This window comes from Cavia porcellus, unplaced genomic scaffold (assembly GCF_034190915.1).
Source record: "Cavia porcellus strain 051 isolate PalLab524CR breed Dunkin Hartley unplaced genomic scaffold, mCavPor4.1 scaffold_22, whole genome shotgun sequence".
NCBI classification, from domain to species: Eukaryota; Metazoa; Chordata; class Mammalia; order Rodentia; family Caviidae; genus Cavia; species Cavia porcellus.
Genome location: NW_026947505.1, coordinates 15,328,405 through 15,350,577, shown reverse-complemented (window position 1 = coordinate 15,350,577; position 22,173 = coordinate 15,328,405). Strand labels below are relative to the sequence as shown.

Here is a 22,173-nt window from a genome sequence, read left to right as displayed (position 1 = left end):
TTCACATCCTGAAACTCCTAGACCTGTGTTTACATATAATTTATCATAATCATTCTGACAGTTTTAAATAAAGTACATTATCTTAGCATGTATTCATCATAATTTAGGGGTTTTATTTCCTGGGGAAATTTAATAAATGAGACAATTTTTGTTTTCTTCCAGGAGCAGAGAAATAACAGTGATGACATTATGTATTCCTCTGGGCACAGTCTTAAAGATTAGGTGTAACTGTAGGAAATACCAATAATTTTGCCTCATGCAAAATTTTATGTTGGCCTTTATCCAAGGGCCTAGGATTCATTGTTCTAAATCCCTGCAAAATAATTTCTGTTTTGTTAAGAAAGTAGAAAAATTGATGTTCAGTGCTTTTCTCTAAGATTCAAAATAAAGTTTTTTTAGGTAACTGTCAGTCCTTTGAATCACAATTTATTTCACTGAATTCCACCCCTTCTTTGGTAAAATGTCTCTAAGTAGCATAGCAGAAGTACTCTGTTCAGTCCTTAAATTGGACATAGAATCCAGTTGTGTCACCCATTCAAAGTTCATTTGTCCTTGGGATAAAAGTGAGATTTTTCAACATTGTTGTCACTAACCATCACTAACTTAAATGTAGGCTTGAATCATTTATCTAGCAAACATATCCTAAACATGCTCAGGAAATAGCAGAGCTGAATATCCAAACATGAGACTGGTTCAGTTGTCCAGGGGTTTATATTCTATGATTAGGAAAAATACAACCTTCTGCTTGCCGTAGGTGCTATGATTTCAACACTAGCTGTCATTTGTCTGTACGTGTACTAAGAATATTACACATACTATCTCATTTGATGGAGCTCACTTACTTTTCAAACAACCATGAGACTGGTATTATTGTCTTCTTTTTATAAACCAAAAAACTGAGGCACAGTTCAGTAACTTGGAGCAGCTCCCACTTCTTAGCAGCAGGCTTGGATCTGCACTCAGTGTGGAGCAGGCAGAGTCTCCTCCTCGGGGCGAGGCTGCTTCTGCGCCTCTCCCATCTGTGCAGGCTGCAGCAGGGGTGCAGAGGCACAGCTGCAGGCAGAAAAGGACTTACACAGAGCGAGGGGGTAGTAATTTTGCCCTTGAATATGATCGTACTGTGTCGAAGAGTCACTTGGCTTATTTGGTGAGTATTGCCTTCTGGCTGGAAAAGAGATGAGCAAAAGGAACAGAAAAAAAAAAGGAGAAAAAGACTGTGCTTGATCTATTTTGTAAATTTATGACTCACTCTTCCTGAAAATAAGAAATACAGTCTCTTTTATTTCATGACAGCTAAATAAATGAACAGGAGTGGATGACTTCTGTTGTTCTGGCTCCTCTCTGTTTTTCTCTTATTCTTAGGTGTTTAAACATGAGGTTGCCATAAAAAAGTTTCATTTATAGACAACTGGGAAAGAGAAAGTATCAAACAGAACTGGGTCTTGGGCTACGGATGAATCAAACACTGATGTTCATGACTCTGGGTGAATCTCTCTTGTGATGAATCCCTCCTGTTCCACCAAGTCCTTGTCTTTCTTAGTAAACAGGTCCACTGCACCACTGTTTCAAAACATTTAAGGCTCTTACTGCCTTTCAGGTATTTGGATAAGTAAATTCTCTCGCACAGATGTAAGGCAAATGTCTTGTTAACCTTGGGATTCTTTGCTTGAATTTGATTTTATATGTTAATACACAGAAAATAATACAGCATTCTTCATGTAACAGCTATTCAGAACCCTTAACCCCTTACTGTGCTTATTTTGCTCTTCCTCTTTGCCCCTGCTTAACACTGCATGTTTCTGTGTCCCCAAACACATACTTAAAGGATAAAATAAATCACCAGCCTCATAAATCAGGGTATAGTGAACTCAGGTATCAACAATCTTAACTGATCGGACTTGTTTTCTTCCTAAACTATATCTTTGAAATTCAATCCAAAAAACTTGTAATATTTTTGTTGGGGATAAATATGTATCAACAGAAATTACATTAAAAATAAATTTACTTATGAAGAAAACATAAAAAGCATGAGTAATTTATTTTATCATTTTCCCAATCTGATAAAAGTCACAGTGAAATTACGTTAATCATTCACAATCTGCATAGGATATTCAAAGAAAAAATGTACAGTTCTGGAAACATGGCCAATCTCTTTCTTCTTCTTCTTCTTCTTCTCCTTCTTCTTCTTCTTCTTCTTCTTCTTCTTCTTCTTCTCCTTCTCCTTCTCCTTCTCCTTCTCCTTCTGCTTCTTCTTCTGCTTCTTCTTCTGCTTCTTCTTCTGCTTCCTCTTCTGCTTCTTTTTCTGCTTCTTCTTCTTCTTCTTCCTCCTCCTCCCCCCTCCTCCTCCACCTCCTCCTTCTTCTCCTCCTTCCTCTTCCTCTTCCTCTACCTCTTCCCACCCCTCCTCCTCCTCTTTCTTTTCCTCTTCTTCTTGCCAATCCCTTTTCTTGTAGATGAAAGAAGAGATCTAAAAAGGGCCTGATAAATCAGGCTATGGTCATGGTTTCAAAAACAACTCATCATATGTCTTCTTCGAAAACCATCCCTTCTTTTCGGATTTTTATTAAAGTCCTAGACCCTAATGTCAAATGAGTTAAACAGTTTCAACTTCTACCTGCATGACAAACCTCATGGGCTTTCTTTCCTTACTTATAAGGTAGCGCTCCTGGCTGGGGTTGGCTTTCCTCTCACCTACTGTTATGGCTTGTATCTAGATGTCCCCTAAAAGCCTCATGCGCTCATTATGCGGGACTTTATGAACTGGCTGGATCTCGGGCAGGTGATACTAGAATCAATGGTGCGTGGCACTAAATTACTCCACCGAGTGGGTTTAGCACAGTTGTGGGTGTGGATAAGGGGAAGGCCCACCCTGTACAGCCTGGCTGGGATAAAAGGCAAGTTTGCTGCTTGCTGCTTGCTGCCTGCCACAACCATGACCTGTTTCTCCTTTGTAAAACCAGTGTGCCTTGAAACCCTGCTGTGGAGCCAGTAGACTAGGACTGAAACCTCTATCGACCATGAGCTAAAACAGACCTTTTTCCCTTTAACTTGTAGGTGTTAGGTATTTCATTTCAGCCATGGGAAAGGAAACTAAGACAAATACACTGCCTTGATATGCAAGATTAAACTCTTGGCTCTAAATATCTGTATCCTAAAATCTCTACAACACATCCACACAGTCTGCCATTCCTCCAATCAAAACACAGTGATTTCACTTTGCCTTTGCTAAAAGACAAAGCAAAAAACAAACAAAACTTGCTTCTTGCTCTACTGTTCATGCTTCTTTTTTCTCTGTGCCTTTGGACATGGCATTCTAGCCTTTAAGTCTTCAATCCAGCAACACAAAGTTGTACCCAGAGCACTTGAACTTCAAGTAGGGAGAAAATTAGATGTCCAAAATACTCTTACTTGGAAAACACTTGGATTCTCAAAAATGACAACAAATATGCCTTAATATTTCTTGATAAACTCAGTGAAGATTTAAAAGAAGTTTCTCAAAGTTTAAAAAAGAAGTATGAAATTGATATTAAAGTGAATAATAGTGATTGAAGTCAGGCTCTGTGGAGAGCATTTGTCTGTCCTCTGCTCCTGTGCATCTCTAGAATAATGGCCACAGAAGGGGTTAATGGAGCCTTCAGAGAAATCTAAATTTATTCATCTCTCTCCTCTTGAATCCTTCCTTTAGACACAAAAGCTCAGACCTCTAAGTGTATACATCTCTGGTGAAATAGTGGGTTAGGAAAATCAGTTAGTAAAGCTATCCAGTCCAAACGTTGATCTGTCTCTGTCATAGTTCTGCCTTGTTTATGTTCCCCTAAATTTCTATGTTGAAGTACTGATTTCAATATGATAGTGGTTTTTAGAGTTGGATCCTTAGGAAGTTAATTAGGATTAAATGAGATCATGAACTAGAGGTCCTCACAATATTATCTTTTTTAGTCTACCAGTGCTGCTATACCAGAATACCTGAGACTAGGAAATTTATCATGAACAGAAAGTTATTTTGCTACAGTCAAGGAGGCTGGAAAGGCCACAGTCAAGGCATTGGTGAGGGTCCTTTTGCTGTGTCATCACATGACAAAAGGTAGAGAGGCAAGAGGGTGCAAAGTCCCTCCACCAAGCCCTGGCTAGCATCACTAATGCATCGTGAGACAGAGCCTCATGGCCTGAACACACTCCCAGTATGATCCACATCTTAATACCTGTGCACTGAGGGATAAATTTCAACAAGCAAATCATACTTGTGCCCTTATAAGAAGAGATACTAGATCTTAAATCAATCTCTCTCTCTCTCTCTCTCTCTCTCTCTCTCTCTCTCTCTCTCTCTCTCCATGGATGGACACAGAAGAGTCAGGTGAGTGCACAGTGAGACAGTGGCTACCAAGAAACCACAAGATGAGGTCTCAAGATGAAACCTACGTGGCTAGCAATTCTTCTTGACTACTCAGCCTTCAGAACTGTGAGAAGTGAATTTCTGTCGTCTAAGCCACCAAGTTTCTGGTATTCTGTTATGGTGAAATGATTCAAACACAGGTAAATGACCCAGCATGACCCAGACAGGAATGAAAAGAGAGTAATAATATGGTCACACGGAGTATAATCCTAGATCTACCTCCATCATTGGGTAGGGAAATTCTAAAGCAGTAAATAAAGGCTTCCTCATTGGACACATCCTTAGCTTCTGGGGAAAAATAAATATTGCATATTACAATACTTGCTGGAGGAAAACAACTTCCGCCAGCACCTTAAGATTCCTCTGGATTAGGTTTACTTTGCAAATTTAGCAAATACTTAAGGACACAAAAGGCTATCACAATACATTACAGCCTCAGGGACTTGAGCTATAGGAATTATCAGACATAAAATATAAAATAACAGTATTTTCTCTTAAAATATTATTTATTCTACTTACATGTTTAAAAAATAAAGACATGAAAAGAAGAAATAGCAAGATTGATTCAGTAGAAGACAAAATGGCTGGAAATTTAAAAATTTAATTGGAATTTAAAACTTGATGGATGAGTTAAATAGAATATTAAAAACAATTTAAGGATTATTGACTGAATTGAAAATATTCTGACGTCAAGCTTACCGAGGCAGAATATTTTTACTCTTAATATAATATAATTGACATACACTGATTGCCACGTATTTAAAATAAAATATAACATTTGATCAGTGACATTTTACACACACATAAAACCATTGTCTCAATAAAGATATGAATATGCCCAGTGCTTTCAAAGGTGCCCTCCTGCCTCTAATCAGCCTATTATCTTTCTTCCTGCTCTCTCCTCATCCCCAGGGAACTGATGAACGCTTTGTCACTGTAGATAACTTGTCCTTTCTAGGATCTTACTTTTTTAAAAAGGGAATGAAGTCAGGCAAAGTAATGCACACCTTGCCTTGCAACTACTCAGGAGGCTGAAGCAGAAGGATCTCTCAAGCCCATGAGTTTGAGACCATCCTAGCCAACGTAGAGGGGGGAACATATTACACACACCTTTATCTGGCTTATTTCATTTAGCACAATTATTCTCAGATCAGTCTATGAGGACCATGTCTATTAAAAGTTCATTCTTATTAATTGCTAAATAATGTTCCATATGATTATTGCACAGTTACTGCATGCACTCATTTACTAATGGGGATTGGGAGTGTTTCCATTTCTTGATTATGACAAAGAAAACCACTGTGAAAAATCTTGCACAAGTCTCTGTGTGGACATACACTTTCATTTCTTATGGACAAACACCTAGTAGAAAAAGAGCTGGCATCTATGGTAAGTATGTTTTTAATTATTTGCCAGAGTACCAGTATTTCAAAGCAATATTTTATACTGCCACCATCTGGGTGTGTTAGAATCCTACTATTCCCTTTTTCTTTACTGCTTTAATTTCAGATATTATGGGTGAGTTGTGGTATCCCAGGGTGGCTTTAAACTGTGCTTACTTAATGAGTTATGGTGTAGATCAGTGTATAAATGCATTGGGAATCAGGTAGAAAGTCAGAGAAGCTCTGAAAGAATGAGAAACATACGGTAAGTCCTGCAATGCCCTCAGTTTAATGCCTGCTGAGGTGTCCAGGGTGTGCGCAGGACAAGGAAACCCAGGCATACTCTGCATTCTCCCTGTGCTGTGGAGGGAGACAGTGAGCCCAGGGAGGGACAGCAGGTTACAGTCTATGAAGTAGCTTGGAGACAGAGCTGAAGGCCTTGTCAGAGCCCGCTTCAAGCCCTCTGCTCATACTGAGCCGCCCGTGCATGGAGGGAACCAAGTACGCAAGGCCAGATAGAAGTCACTGTACAGTGCTGTGGGGAGCAGCTACAGAAACATCAGCTCAGGACAGGCCTGCCACTTGAGTCACAGCAGGAAACCTCGTAACTTACAGAGGATTAGGAAGAGTATTCAGGAGTAAAATTAGAATCTAACAAAGCTTAAAAATAAAAGTGAGTAGGACTGATTCCAACAATTCTGAGACATCCAAGAACAAAGTGCCCAAGAATATTTATAAAAATACAAACATATCCAGCATTCAGAGAAGTACAATTTACGATATCTGCCAGTTCAACCAAAAATGACTTCTCATACAAAGAATTAGGAAAGTAAACCCCTAATAAGAAAACGCAGATAAATCACAGTAAGTGACAGAAGCAGTAAGCGGGTGGGCAGGTTAAGCAAGTCATGACGGTTGTGTTCTCTGGTACAGAAGACTGAGGAAAGCTCGTACATGTTATATACCACATAGAAGGTATCTAAAAGCATTCAAATCTCAATTTGAGAGATTGAAATATCCACTATGAGAACTACAGTGGGTGGTATGGAGATCAGACAATGAAGAATTTGAAAAATGGTGAATATAAACAATAAAACTACACAAAATAAAGAAGACTGAGCCACGGAACAAGTAGAATTAGCGTAATATACAAATAAATAGGCTCAGTATAGGAGGAAAGTGATAGAAACACCTAGAACCAAGCACCTACCTACCAGTATAGCCTACCAGTATAGTCAAGGATTTAGAAAACTTGTTTTTCTTTTTTCTCAAAGAAGGAGCAAGCAAAAATTCATTCTCACAATTTCTGTACAACAGAATACTAAAGGTTCTACACAGTGCAATAAGGAAAAGAATAAAAACAGGAGAGAAGAAAGATGAAGGAAGAAAAAAAGGAAAAAAGGGTAAGGGAGGTAAACACAGATTGGGAAAGCAGTAAATTGTCATTGTTGTCATATGACATAATCTCCACGTAGAAAATTCAGGGGAATCTTTAATAATGCTACTCAAACTAATAGGTAAATTTGGGCTGTTTCAAGGTTATGAAATAAATACACAGAAATCAACCTTATGCCTTAATAACAAACAATCCAAGAATAAAACTTAAAAGTAAATGCCATTTAAAAAGCAACAAAACATGTAAAATATCTATGAATACATTGGACAATAGATGTATTACATCTGTACATTAAAACCTAAAACACTGCATAGGTAAATTAAGAACGAAAACATGACTTTCACTTAGGCAAAACCATTCTACCAAAAATATAATCTACAAAACAAAAAAAATTGGATAAAGACTTGGTCTAAACTAAATATTTCTTTTCCCAAAAATACTGTTAAATGAACAGAAAAAATCACAGATTAAAACAAAATATTTTCAAACCACACTGTGATAAATGACGTATACTCACAATATTAAAAATTACTCATTTGAAGAGGCACCTCACCAAGGAAGATATCTGAATGGCAAATAAATACATGAAAAGATGTTCAAAGTTTTTATTCATCAGGGAAATGAAAATTTAAAATCACAATGGATACAAGTATCAAGAAGGCTAAAATGTAAAGATCCTTATTGTTTCAAAAGATAGTAAGAAAACAAAGCATTTAAAACACTCAGACATTGCATTTCAAAGACTAAAATGGCACAACTACCTTGAAAATTTTGGCAGCTTTTAAAAGTGTTAAATAAAACCCGACCTGAGTATAATGCTCAGTTATACATTGTTAGGTATACATCCAATAGAAAAGAAAGTGTATGTCTACACAAAGACTTGTACCCAAATGTTCTTTACAGGTTCATTTATGATAGCTCTCATCTAGAAACAGCAGAATGGGTAAACACGTGCTATGGCAGTCCTACTCAACAATAAAAATAATAAATCATTGAAACATTCTACGATATGAACAAATTTCAAAAAAATGCCAAGTAAAAATATCCAAGCCCTCTCCTCCCCGACAAAGTATACAACGATTCTGTTATATAACATTGCAAAAATTGTAGACTAAACTTAATAATGGAAAGCAGATATTATATGCTTATGAGAGAAAATGGTGGGGAAGAATGGGAGAGAAAAGAGAGAGGTTACAAAGACGAAGATGATATTGGGGGGCATTCTGCTTACCTTTATTATGTCAGTTATTTCATGGTATACTCATAGATGAAAATGTGTCAAATTGTACAATCAAATATGTAAAATTTATAATCAATTATACCTCAAGTGAGATGTTCTAAAACCCCCACATGCAATACTAAGATGACTGAAATAAAAAAGCACTGAAAATATACACTATTGGAGAGGAACACCACAACTATTCAACATGTTGAAACAACATCATTTGTTATCTATCAAAGTCTAATATCCAGCGCAAGCAATTCCTGTCTCTTCTCCCCCCCCCCCACTCTCCTCCAGAATTACACAAATATACCCACAAAAAGACAGGCATACTTGTGGACATAATAGCAGTACCTGACATATTAAAACTCTGGAAATGACTCAAATACCCATTAAAAGGAAAATGACATAAGTTAATTCTCAACCTGGCCTTGGTTAACTGGTAGATTTCTGCCATTCTTCTTTGCTCTGTTGATTCACACCTACTTCCCTGTGATTTTGCAGCACTCCTTAGTAACCATACAGGCCGCGCATGTTCCTTGGGGCAAGAGTAATGGTGTGTAGGGTTAAAGAGCACTGCATTCCCTACTCTCTCATTCGGAATCTTGTACCACCCGTCCTTTGAACAAGCCTGCCTACGTTTCTGGAGATCCACACTATAAAGCAGAACACACTTGCCTTGGCTGATGCCTCCCAAATTTCAAACAACAATGTACAGGACTCCATCACAGAGCTCCCTAGCCAGTGGTTGGAGCTTTGAGGGAACCCAGCTGCAAACACACCTGTGTGATCAGTAAACTATAGTTCCCGCTTATGTATTTAGAGTTTCTATTTGTTGGTTTTTTTTTTTTGTTTTTTTTTTTGTTTTTTTTTTTTGTACCAGGGATTGAACTCACAACCTTGTGCTTGCCAGGCAGGCACTCACATGGCTGAGCTAAATCCCCAGCCCTATTTTAAGTTTCTTTAAGGCTGTTGGTTTGGTATACAGCAGTAGCTCACTGATTCCAATTAATTAAAAATTCTGTCCATTCAGACAATGAAAACTGTACAAAGATGAAGACATTACTTTCTTCGTGCAACATGGTAACTTCCACACTGTGTCGAGCTTCAAGAGAAGTCAGACAAAAAAGAGCACTAATGTTTGATTTTCTCTGTATAAAGCTCACAAGACAAAAATTAGTAAGCGGTAATCAGAGTCACAGGGTGGTTAGCTCTGGGAAAGGACAATCCGTGGGAGAGGCACAGAACTATAGCAATGTTCGGATTCAGGAAGTGGGCTTACTTTATGAAAATTTGGTGACTTGTATACCAGTGTTGGTATGCTTTTATATATGCAATTTAATAATTCATTAAAAATTTATAAAGTTGGACAGCAGGCAACTCATTTGAGATCTCTCCTATCTCTCAGGAGCTATTTCTGTTCCCCACTCCTTTTCCCCAATAAATTTTCCTACTCTAGAAAAGGAGGAGGAGAAGAAGAAGAAGAAGAAAGAGAAGGAGAAGAGGAGGAAGAGTTGGACAGCAAATTCACAAGAGAAACTATAAATAAAAAACACTAGAATCACTAGTAGTCTGACAAAAGCAATCATAAACGCTATGTTTCACCCATCTGGCAATTCGAGTGAATGAAATATTTAGAGCTTGAAAGGTAATGAGAAAGTATTCATACAATGCTAATGTGTGAATTTTGGAAAGCAATCAGGCAAATATATTAAAATTTCCAATGCATGCAACCTCAACTCAATGAATTTAGTAATCTGTCCTACAGAATTAAACCATTAATACATAAGAATGTGCTTAAAAGAACATTTACTGAAGCATTACATATAGTAGCCAAAATTTTAAGTCACTTTGTATATGCATAAGTAGTAGAAGGCTACAAAATACATAGTTGATATATAATAAAGGTAAGTGTGGAAATTTAAAAATAAATTGCATTTAAACGAATGTATTTCACTTAATGATAAAGGGGGTAATTTCCAAAAGCAAATTCAAAGTTTCATATATATATATATACATATATATATATATATATCCATAGATATATATATCCATAGATACACATACATGTATATATGCTTATATATACTAAACTTCTAGCTTTTAAACAGTAAGGAAAGATTCACCCAATAAAAATCTACAGGCTATTGTGAATTTTTCTTGTGCATAAAACTATAGAGAGGTATAAGTAATTTTGTTAACTTTGGTTATTCCAGAGAAGTGATTTGGAGGAAGAGTCACTATTAATTTTTCTTTGCATGTCTTCTAGTGTTTCTTGCTAGTTTTAACAAGTGTATTTTACATTGGAAAGGAAACACATGCTCAAAAAGTACTGTCATTTTAGAAAACAAATTGCTCTCCTAAAGAAGCAGGATAGAAAACAAACTCCTTAATTTTCCAAAGGATGAAGGATGAAAATATAACTGTTTTGATTTCGTTCAAAGACTGCTAAAGGCTAGTTAAAGAGCAGATTATATAACATGTGAATTTCATATGATTCTTAATTCAAGCTGAAGAGGAAACACAATATTCCACAAAAGAACTTCTACCATTTGAAGTAAATATAGTTTGAAATAAAATCTGAAGTTTTAAATTCCTATATGAGTGGAAAATATTACTCAGAGTACTGACATTTCCTGTGTATCATTTTTAAACAAGAGCTTAGTTCTCTAAGCTTATGTATTTAATTTGATTGTGAATTTTACAAACTCTCACAGTGAGAGCTTGCCTCACATAACAAAGTGCATTTGGGGTAGCCTAGTTCTTACAAGAATGATGCTTTGTGTTAAATGTGAATATAGAAATCAAAAGCAAACATAGTGAAACAGTGAACTCCAAGTTATAAAGAAACTAGCACACATTATAAAATCAAATTGGAGATACACAAATTTATTTCAGTTTTCTCACTCTTAAATGTTCAGAAAAATCAATGAAATCAAAGTCAATTTCCAATTGGTATAAATTATTGGACAATTATTTCCAAGTAATTAAGCACTTTTATAGAGCTGAGAGATTCTTTAATTATAGATTATTAAAAGATGACAGTAGAAAAGGACATAAATCTTAGGGTTTTTTTTAACCTTGAAATTGTTTTGTATTTCATATGTTGAAAGAGAGAAACAGATAAGTAGCAACAATGTGTGACCTAAATTTGAACCCCAGTTTCAATTAACTGCATGACAAAGACAGCATTTTTTCACTGAATCCCATTTTCTTTATTTATGAAACTAATGCAGACAAAAGCAAACAGGTGGTTTTCTTAGCTGGGGAAGTTACAGCAAGATGACAATGTTTTACATCATGTCTCAGGTGCTTTCCAAACTCTTTCAAATAATTTTTGCAGTAATCTTGTGAATAGATAGTACCTCTGCTCTGCTAATGAACAAGCTAAGATTCGGAGCAGTTCTGTAAGTTACTTACCACGGATACAGCAAGTATTTGAAACAAGTTCTACTAGACATAAATTAAATTATGTGATCTTTTATTATATATAATGTATAAATCATATAAATTAAACTGTTCAATTACAGCACCCAGGACACCTGTATGTGCAGCCGTAATTAGGAGTACAGAAATTAAAATCCGATAATGCTACATTTCTTTCCACAGTTGTCAGTTTCTAGCTCTGTGGCATTAAAGATTTCTAATTTTTTTGAACCTCAGTTTCCTCATCTGAAAAATGACACAGGTTGTAAGTAAAGCACAGCATCTAACATATAATAAGTGATTAGTAAATACTTGATTTTTAAAATTCAACCTTTAAAAAGAACTTTCCAGAAGACAGCATTTAAGATAGGATTTCTAGTTTACATGCACTATCAAATGTCATAAAAGTAAAGGGAAAAGAAAAGGGGGATATTTGCTAACAGGCCATGGTATTAATTGCTGTGATGAAAAGCCTGTGTTCAGTGTTTATCCAAAAAAGGCCTAAAGTCATGAGGCTAAAATTAATATGAAGAAGATGTCCAGTAATAAAATGAATAAATATTGGCAATGAATTAATACAATTGATTTTTAGAAAACCTGTAGATGATAATGAAGAGAAACAAATATGCCTTTTTGGAGGGTGGCTTTAAGGCAGTATTAGTTTTCAAATGCTGGGTAACAATCTCAAGATGAATTCAGGCTTATGTTTTAATAAAAACTGAACGATGTAAACCACTCCTATAAAGAAGCCCACATACACCATGTACATTTAAGCTAAGAAAACATAGCCAAAATTGACAATGACATGGACATCATTAAAGCAAGCCCTGATCACTAGCTCTAGGGAAGGTTGCTTCATTTCTACAGGAACCCAAAGGCCACCGCCCTCTTCTGAGGGACTGACTGCTTGCAGCTTTACTCAGGAAGAGCTAATTGCTTACATGCAATGGGTGCCATTAAGAGGTAGCCCGGGATTTCTATTTTAGAGGATATGATGTAATCTGTCAGAGTTGTAACACTAAACAAAACTTGTGGAAGTCACACAATGGCACCATTCAAGATACAACTCATGACCCCATGTAGGTGTCAAAGGCCACAGTCTGCAGTCCCTTCCAGTATTTCACACTGGGGCCTCGGTAAGGGGAAGGCATTCTCTGATCAAAAAATGCAGTTTCCCTGACGACAAGTAACCGCAGGGACTCTGTGTTCTAACTTGACACATCAGACTGTGGATTTAACGTTGAGCCAGCAGCTGCTCCTCGGCTCTGGGACTCAAGCAGATGTTGGTGGCAGCATTAATGATTCTCTGACACATGTGGAACTGAGCAAAGCTTCTGCCACACTGCCGTGTCACACTGCAAAGTTTCAGTGGTAAATCACGTGTCCTGGTTTACAGTCAACGAGTGCTGCGTCCACAGATCATCCCACAGATCTTGGAGGATGAGCCATCAAAAACGTTTAAACATGTTTATTTTTAAAACCTGCTGTCTTCCTCAGGGAAAAAAACACCAATAGGAGAATTGTCAGAAATTGGTAAGGTACTCCACTGGGCTCTGGCTTCCTCCTCTGTGAAAGCAGTACAGTAATAATGCCTTCCTCAAACTGTTTTTCCTATTGAGAATTGATGAGAGTGCTCTCCATCAATGCTGGGTTTTTTTCTTCTATTTTTAGGATGCTCAAGTCCACACAAAGAAGTTGCCTGCTAGTGGTTCACACCACACCACCACTTCCTCCTACTGAAAATCTACTTTGTATTTTCTCCCAAATTACTCTTTCCATACCGCATGGGACTGTACCCAAATCTCTCTGCTCTCTCATTTCTTTTTGCCTTAATTGTCTGTACCATCCAGTTGGACATAAATGCTCATTTGTTGGTTTGGATTCTCTCCTATTTGTGAATGCATCCTTTCTCTCCATTGATTTGGTGAGGTCCTTTGGGTTAAACATTATATTTCATATCGCCTTTATCTGACAAGAGACACAGCATTGAGAGCTGTCTAAAGTAGCCTCCAGCTAGACACTTGTCAGTTCTCCCTTGTGATTTACAGATGTGTAGTAAAAGGATGTTTCTGGCTAAGTAAGATGTATGGTGAGTATGTTGAGTGTATATCTAACTTTTAAATTGCAACCTAAACCAAAGTGCTTCTTATATATTTTCAGGACTTCCTCAGCCCAACCTAAAATCTGAGAGACTATATATAGTATATACATATTTATTAATAGTGTGTACTTGGTCATGTCTTTATTAATATTTTAAACATCAGGTGAAGAAATTCAGTGAGAATTCAGTGTTTATAAGATTTCTAATTATTGGTAGTGGAATATAATAACTCAGCAAGGTGGCTTTCAGTATATTGTTTCTAAAATGGGCCATTACATTAGAACGTATGTTAATGTATAAACTTCAACGCATATGTTTCACAAAAGAACATAAATCTTTTTCTTCTCATAGAGAGAATTAGTTCAAATTTTATAAAGAAAGTCAGCTGTGGTTTCAGGAAACAGCTGGTGTTTTTGTCTCTCCACTTTCACAAAGAAATATGCAATGCACCAAGGAATAAACTATGTTGAAACCATAAACTTCTTAATTCTTCTTCATGTACAGACAATTGAAATAGTGCATTTTGGTAGTAGACATTCAGTGTATGTCCAATCTTTCTAATATTTGTGTAATAAAATATTTTCTCACTATAAAATTATGGTTTAATGCTACTCAATATGAAGGGCATTTTATTGGGTATTATAAAATATCACATAACAAATTTGGTGGCCTGGGAAATTTTAGTAAATATAAAACAGTGGTTTTTCAACCATGGGGTTTGTAACAGGCTCACTTGGGGAACTTTTCCAAACAAGTCAATCAAAAAGGCTTACATTCCACATCTGAAGAGTTCATGTAGATATTTCCAGTTCATACCCTAGGAAAAGTCAACAATGGCTCATTGAAGCAGTTCTCAACCTTAATGTATTTTTATATGTTGAGTAATATTTCTCCTTATAAAATAGATGTATTACTGAATACTATAGTCTGAATTTCTGATGTAAAAGTCTCTCTATCGTGAATGTATAAAGAGGGCATTTATATTTAAAAAATATCACCATGCAGCATTTTATAGCACGACAAAGTTGCAAAAAAACCTACATTCTCTGATTTGTGAATCACATAAACTTGAATTTAAAATATCTCATTGATAAAAGTGACTCTCCATTGTACATATATTTTTCTATTAATTACTAAAATTTCCATTCATAAAAACTATTTTAAAATTCATTGTGGTATAACGAGCATCACAAGAAGTATTTTATGTCCTATGAGAATTTACAAAAGCTATCTGTATTCTTTTTACAATTTTAAGACAATGTTTCATCACTTAGTTCACTTATTTCCAGCATTGTCAATTCCAAACTCAATGGAAGCCAGCCTTTTAAGGATTAAGGATCACCTAAAATGACGGAATTGGGCCCGCAAATAACTCAATGGCACAGCACCTGTCTGGCAAGCACAAGGTTATGAGTTTGATTCCCAGTACCAAAAAGCAAACAACAAAACAAACAAAACAAAAATGACAGAGTCACCATCTTTAGGTGATGTTATTAACATGAACTCAACTTCCTAAGAGGCCCTGGGGTGTGATCACATTAAATTGTAGGTGAACACTGGTGAAGACGGGATTAGAATTTGGACTCTCAATCTGGTCCTTGGGCCATTCTGAGATGCCAACGTTTTCCCTCAACCCCACGTCTCTTGTTTTAAGATACTTTGCCATAAATCTATGTGCCATGTAAAACTGTTCATATGCTCTTTCATGAGTCATTTGTCACAGGCCAGCATTGTAAAGGGGAATAAAACAGTCCATTGCCATTATTTTAATTTCCAAGGAGGATTTTAACTTAGTTTAAACAGAAGACCAGGAGCTTGTTTTCAACAAGCCTTACACTACAAGATATGTCTAATAAGATTAACAGGCTCATTACTTTCTTGACACTGAAATTACCACTAATTCTTTTCTCCTTAACATTATCTCTGAGATTTAACATTCTACCTTCTTTGTACCCATATGTACAATTATTAGGCTAATCATCTTAATTCTAATCTTAACTGAAATGACTTCCTAAATCACAAATGAAACTTTATGCATGTCATCTGTTGTGAATCAGTGGTTTCCCACCCTTTAGGGTAAAAGCACTGAGGCCTTTGTGTGCTCACGTGTCATCCTAAGCCTGCCAGTTGGTAGCTTCCTTGAACTGATGTTTCTGGAACGTTCTAGCGGGAATCTACAGCTGGAGTCTTGGGAACAAAATGGATTCTGAAGGATTGAAAAGTAGCCTGGAACAATTTGGTATTGTAGATTTAGAATTTTTTAAGAGGGTGGGTCTCATGTTAAATGTTCTTCACACACACACACACACATACACACCAAAACAAAACTAAGAGATGAAGAAACTTTGGGAAGTGATGAATATGTCTATTACCTTGCCTTTGGCAGTGATATCAAAGGCGTTCCTATGTGTCCAGACTTATCAAATTGTACACATTAATATGCACAGCTCTCAACAAAGACATACAGTTGGAATACAGTTGTCAGAAAATGAAAGCAGCCTGGGTGCTGAGAAGTATACTGAAAATACTCAAGGCCAGCATACGAATCTTGAAAATTCACAAGGCCTGACTGTAAAGTTGTGCGGAGAAAAGCCCATCAGTTTTGGTAGGAAACCTTTATTGAAGTCTAGCTTTTGCATATAATGTGTATAATATTTATCACATTACTTAAGCTTACTATGTCTCAGAGTATTCATCTTGGAAATGGTGGGAACCCCAATTACCTCATGAAAGGCTATGAAAATATTTAATGAGAGAGTGTACTTAACATCGAAAAGTACACAAATATTTTACTACAAATTTTCCTTATATTCATTCATCTCCTTGTATTACCAACCTCCTCAATCCTACTACACTGTAACATCTAGATCAACATAAATATCTTAGTATTCTTTTAGTAAAAGTGCTATTAATTAAATTATTTACCAGATTTCATGGCTAATAATTACCATTAAATATGCTAGTTCTTTCTAACATTGTTATCCAACTTGAAGAGATACACTAGATTGGAGGTAGACTTGGGTGGTAGATGAAAACTAAGAAAAATAAATAGGTTTTTATGTCTGTTGAAATGGCATTATTCAGGGTCACAGAATGGAAGGCTGATAGGTGACCCTTGAACGTGAGAGAATATTTCCCAGAGGATAGCTGCCAGTTGGTTTTTATCCTTAGTTAGACAAGAACAGGAGGAAATTAGCTTAAATTTCATTTGGTTGAGAGTAATGGAAGCAGGCTATGAAATCTAATTCCCAAGAATCTTTTCTTCAAAATAAAACAGAAAATTACTGCCCGCCATGGTTTCAGCGTAGCCTTGACTCCGAGTATGAGAAAATACTAGATGAAGTTTTGGTCCTCCATCTCCATAATCCCTTTTGAGGGAAGAAAACAAGCAATTTTGAGCCTATTATTTAACAGATGTTCTCACTTGTAGTCATTTCATTTTCACTGAAAATTATTTCTCCTGCTTTGCAAGTGAAGATGCAGGCAGTAAGAGTTCGGTTTGCCTCAGGGCACTGAGCTAATACAAAGCAGTTAGAGGATGCCACTGTGCACTCTGCCAACTTATTTCCATAAAACTTTGCTTTCCTCACGGTCTAATTTTTATCTTTATCTTTAAAGGACATTATTGTCCTGATTTAAGAAGCTTAAAATAAAAAATAAATTGTTAAGGTAACTGGTATGTATTGAGATAACTAGTATATGACAAAGATTTAAGTATTCTAAAAAATCTCATCTGACAGTGATAGTTAACACTTGGTTGGTTAACCTATTTACAAATAAAAACCTGAGTCTCCATGGGGTCAAGCTGTTTAGCATGGGTCACACGGTGGGTGGTGGGGCCAGGAGCCTCCATCTACTGCTGATGAGGTCTGATCTCACTGACCATGCACAGCCGCTGGATAACACGGATACTGTGAAGATTTGTGGTTTCACAGTCTGATTTGATGTGATAGCTTTATGTGCCCATAGGCAGCTGTTCCAGAAACTGAGCAGTCATTAAATAATATCGGGAACAAGCTCAATTAAATGTGTGTATATTTAAAGATTAAAAAGTGAGTAATTTCTAGCCCCAAAATAAAATGTCTCTGGACTTTGTAAAAACTCCAGCAGCCACAGATGTCTCTAGACATTCAGGGCGCTCCTGGGGTTCTGGGTCACTGTGGCAGGCTCTATGAAGGACTGAGTAGCATCGGAATGTATGTTAAGAGGGCCCAGGCTGAAGGGAGGAGGAAGAGGGGCTCTGAACGCTGAGGGAGGCATTTTCATCTCGGCCTGCTGCGGTACTAAGAAACAAGCGGGTCAGGATCTCAGACCACAGGACATCCAAGCCCCATTGCAGACTTTTTGTTTCCATCCAGTCACAGATATTTAGAAAGAGATCCTTTTTCCAGTCCCTGTATCTTACAGGAAAGGAATTTGAGGACCAGGATAGGGTAAGTACTTTCTCTAAGGTCAGAGGGCTAATTAGTAATAGAGTTAGCAATAAATCATTTCCATGAACAGACAGACATGCTTTCAAAGTGAATTCAATTACCTTGTGCTCTCAAGTGACTGAAAGAACACCCATGAAGCCGGATCATTTCAGAGGCTTGTGTGAAGAAGATGTAACACAAGAAGATCTGGAATGAACTTTTCAATATGGCCTACCTACGTCAATCATTTTTGAAATACGCCACTTTAAGTTAAATCATTGCTGTTCAGAGTTCTGTTATGCTTCTTTTCCCTCTGAAGTCACAGGCGCAGCCATCATAAAGAACTTTCATCACTTCATTAGTTGATAAAAGATATATATAACTTCAGATACGGTTGGATATTTAGGGCAAAGACACTTGACATTTGTAAATTTTGTACCACAAATTCTCCAGATTCAGAGTCTTTAAATTTTACACCATAACTTTTTCTAGGATTTAGATTTAAGAAACTGCCCCTGTTTTGAATCAGTGAACAAAGCCACAGGGTGTACTAGTCAGTCATTAGTACTTAAAATTTAATAACTAAATATCGTGCTTGCAAAGTACTTAAAAGGAGTGAAAAGTATCTTCACATGAGGCATATTGTGAAGCTTAATTTGTTTCAACTTGCTAAGTAGATCTATTTAAAGATCCAAAGATTTGCCTGCAGGGAATATGGTTAAATGACTCAAGGATGAAAGAGAAACATCAATGAGCAAAAAATTCCTACAAAGTTGGAAAGGATTTGGGGAAAACACAAGGATTCCCCCAACAGTCAATAACAAACACCTAGTTGTCTCACACATGCTACAATGAAACGGAAGGTGAACGTGTGAAACAGGGTAAGAACCAAGATACAGTGTGTGTAAATCCATCCTGATAATCAGACCATCAATAGAAACACATCTGTTAAAATGATTTTGAAACATCCTTGCAGGATGGGGGAGAAGGAGACAGACACAGCATCAAAGAACAGCACATTCTGATGGATGTAAAATCATATAGTTTAACTCTTAAAAACTTTCAAATTCCCACAGTTTACTGAAAGTAAACAGGAGGCTTGTACACTTCAGAAATAGAAACCCTGTGCCACACTTGACATGTCTGAAATGTGTTAATGATAAAGTTCTCCATGGAAAGTGCCTTTCATTCTGCAGAAGTAGTGAGCACAGCAGAGAAGCTGGGTGGCTGTCCCTTTAACATAATTTTAAATGTCCATGTCACATGCTGAGTATAGGGAATCAATCTTTTTGTTCCTATTTCATGGCTCTATATACTCAGGCTTCAAAGACATTCCAGCTATTTAATGTTCATTATTCTTAGATTTTTTTTTTGTCCTAGGAAACAATGCCTAGAGTGAATCAGTGAGATTTATGAAAGCTGACAACACAAGGGCAGTGTGCCTGATTTCATGGAAAGAAAGATGTGAGTAATAAAGCATGAGTTTCTAGTCTTTTCCCTCCTGCATCTACTGCTGATGAAAAGAAGGATGATGGTGTTTAGTTTACCTCAACTTTACATTTTTTTAAAGCGGAAAGTTTTTGAGGTAGCTCTGCTAAATAAGCAATTTACAATCCAGGTTTTATTTAAAACTATCTAGAAAGGGAGGATTTGGGATTCCTCAGCAACACAGAAACCTAAGATCAACAGATTAGCAATGTGAATGCAAATAACATACGAAATTTCTACTTTGTTTGATGGACACTATGTGTCAGGCACTTCTACAAATTTTGAATTCATTTGATTCACATAGTAGTCATAACAATTCTATTAGGTAAGCATTATCATTCCCCAGATTCAAGTGAGAAAGTGGAGGCCTAGAGAGGTGAATTATTTGCCCAAAGTCGTATAACAAGTAAAGTAATTCTCGCTGAGAACTTAACAATGATTACTTTTTAGAAAGACGCTCTATGCTTTCCTAGGTGTCCTCAATATATAGTTTTAATTGAAAGTCATTCAGAAGGTAACTTTAAAACTAAACTGCCCAGTGCTCACTTCGGCAGCACATGTAATAAAATTGGAACGATACAGAGAAGCTTACCATGGCCCCTGTTCAAGGACGACATACAAATTCGTGAAGTGTTCCATATTTAAAAATAAGTAAATAAATAGATAAATAAATTGCCCAGTAATGGCAGGTGGGTTTATTAAGAATTTTCTAAGTGTAAGATACTGTGCTAAATTAAAAAAAAATCTCCAGTTTACTCCAGCAATCCCATAACGACAGTACCATTTGCACTTAGATTAGGAGACTGACCCACAGGTGGCTAATGCTTCCCCATGGCTGCATGACTAGTGAATGGCACCAAAGAATTCAAACCAGGGTCATCTATCCAGTTGCTCAAAAAAATATCACAGTGATTTCTTAACCATTTTATTCATTATCTCTGGCTCTTCTTCAAAGTCAAAGTGGCCCTGAAAAATTTTAAACTGATTCAGGCCACTGAGGCAGGTACAACAGTGCGAACTAACAGACTCACAAAAGAGGATCTCCAGAATGGCTTCAGGGAGTGTAAGAATGATGGGATGAGCATTCAAAGTGAGAGGGACTATGTTGAGGCAGATTAATGGCAATGCATCCTTTTACTGTAATAAATTTTTAAATTTAAATTTAAATTTAAATAGTTACTTTTTAAAACCACACCACAAACATTCCTTGAAGCACCAATATATTTATTGGTTTTGTTTATTCTATCTACAGGGTGTACACTATGTATAGTATCAACATTTAAGCTGAAGATACAAACTATTTGAATTAGAGTCTAGACAATGAAACTGATGCCTGACAACATAACTGTTATCAATATTCTTTTCAAAAAGAGGAGTGTTTGAGTCTATGAAATTCATTGTATATAACACACTCCTTCATAAACATCACAAAAGCAATGTTTTGTAAAAATACTTTTTTAAACTAGAGAAAGACTGAGACTTTATGATACAGTGATTTTCAGGGCATAAAATTGGGAATAAGAAGAAGCACTTCACCGAATAGCTTTTCATACCATAGCAGTCTTTGATTCTATGAAAAGAATATATACCTTTCTCCTGTCATTAGAAATCATCTCTAACAAGAAAAAAAAAAAAGGAATGGAAATTGAATGAGTTCTTAAGGCAAGTTCTAGGCTGATGAATTCTACTTAAAAACTTACTGAAATTTTATTGTAACCTAAAGAAGCTGAAAATTAAAACCGATTATGGAAAATTGTCTCAAAGCCATTTAAATAACAAGTACTTGGACTTCCTCTTCCCCTGAAAATTTCTCTTTTTTGTATGTTATCTTGTTACTGTTGGAAGTGAATGCTTCATAACTCTCTGTGAACTTTAATATTTTTTAGGACTTAACAGTAAGTTCAGGAATCTATCCTGCAAGTGCTAATTTTAAGTAATAATGGAATTTTAAATTCTAGCCATGAAATCTCTGGAATCCTGCAAAAGCACTCCTCTCAGACCTCTGCCCCTCCCTCAATGTCCTCTTGCTTAAGGTGAAGACTTTTTGTGTTTGGTGGCCCTTCAATGATTGCAAAAAAAAAAAAATACCCCTACACCTGTCACGCCACTCAAGACCCTCTTTATACAAATGCCGAGTGAGGACAGCAATGTGGTCTCAAAAGTACTTAATCCTAAACCCACCCCCTTGTGAGCTACTGTGACAGAAAAGTCAGCCAAGAGGATTTGGTGAAGTGTTAGGAAATACCCATAGATAACTGAAATATACATTCTATCCTTAAGTGTAGAGAATGATTTTCATTTCATTCAACTCAATCATTACCATAAACAATGACAAGGAAAAATACATTAATGT

The 22,173-nt window shown here is 36.5% G+C and overlaps 1 protein-coding gene and 1 non-coding gene across 4 annotated transcripts in view; one reads left to right on the top strand and one right to left on the bottom strand.

Annotated features, from left to right (window-relative positions):
* The window catches only part of Moxd1 (monooxygenase DBH like 1), a 79,272-nt gene that overhangs the window by 32,117 nt on the left and 24,982 nt on the right, over positions 1-22,173 (bottom strand). The window lies entirely within an intron of this gene.
* On the top strand, positions 20,359-20,465 carry LOC111756362 (U6 spliceosomal RNA). Its single transcript, XR_002790850.1, has one exon. It is a non-coding gene; the product is annotated as a U6 spliceosomal RNA (small nuclear RNA).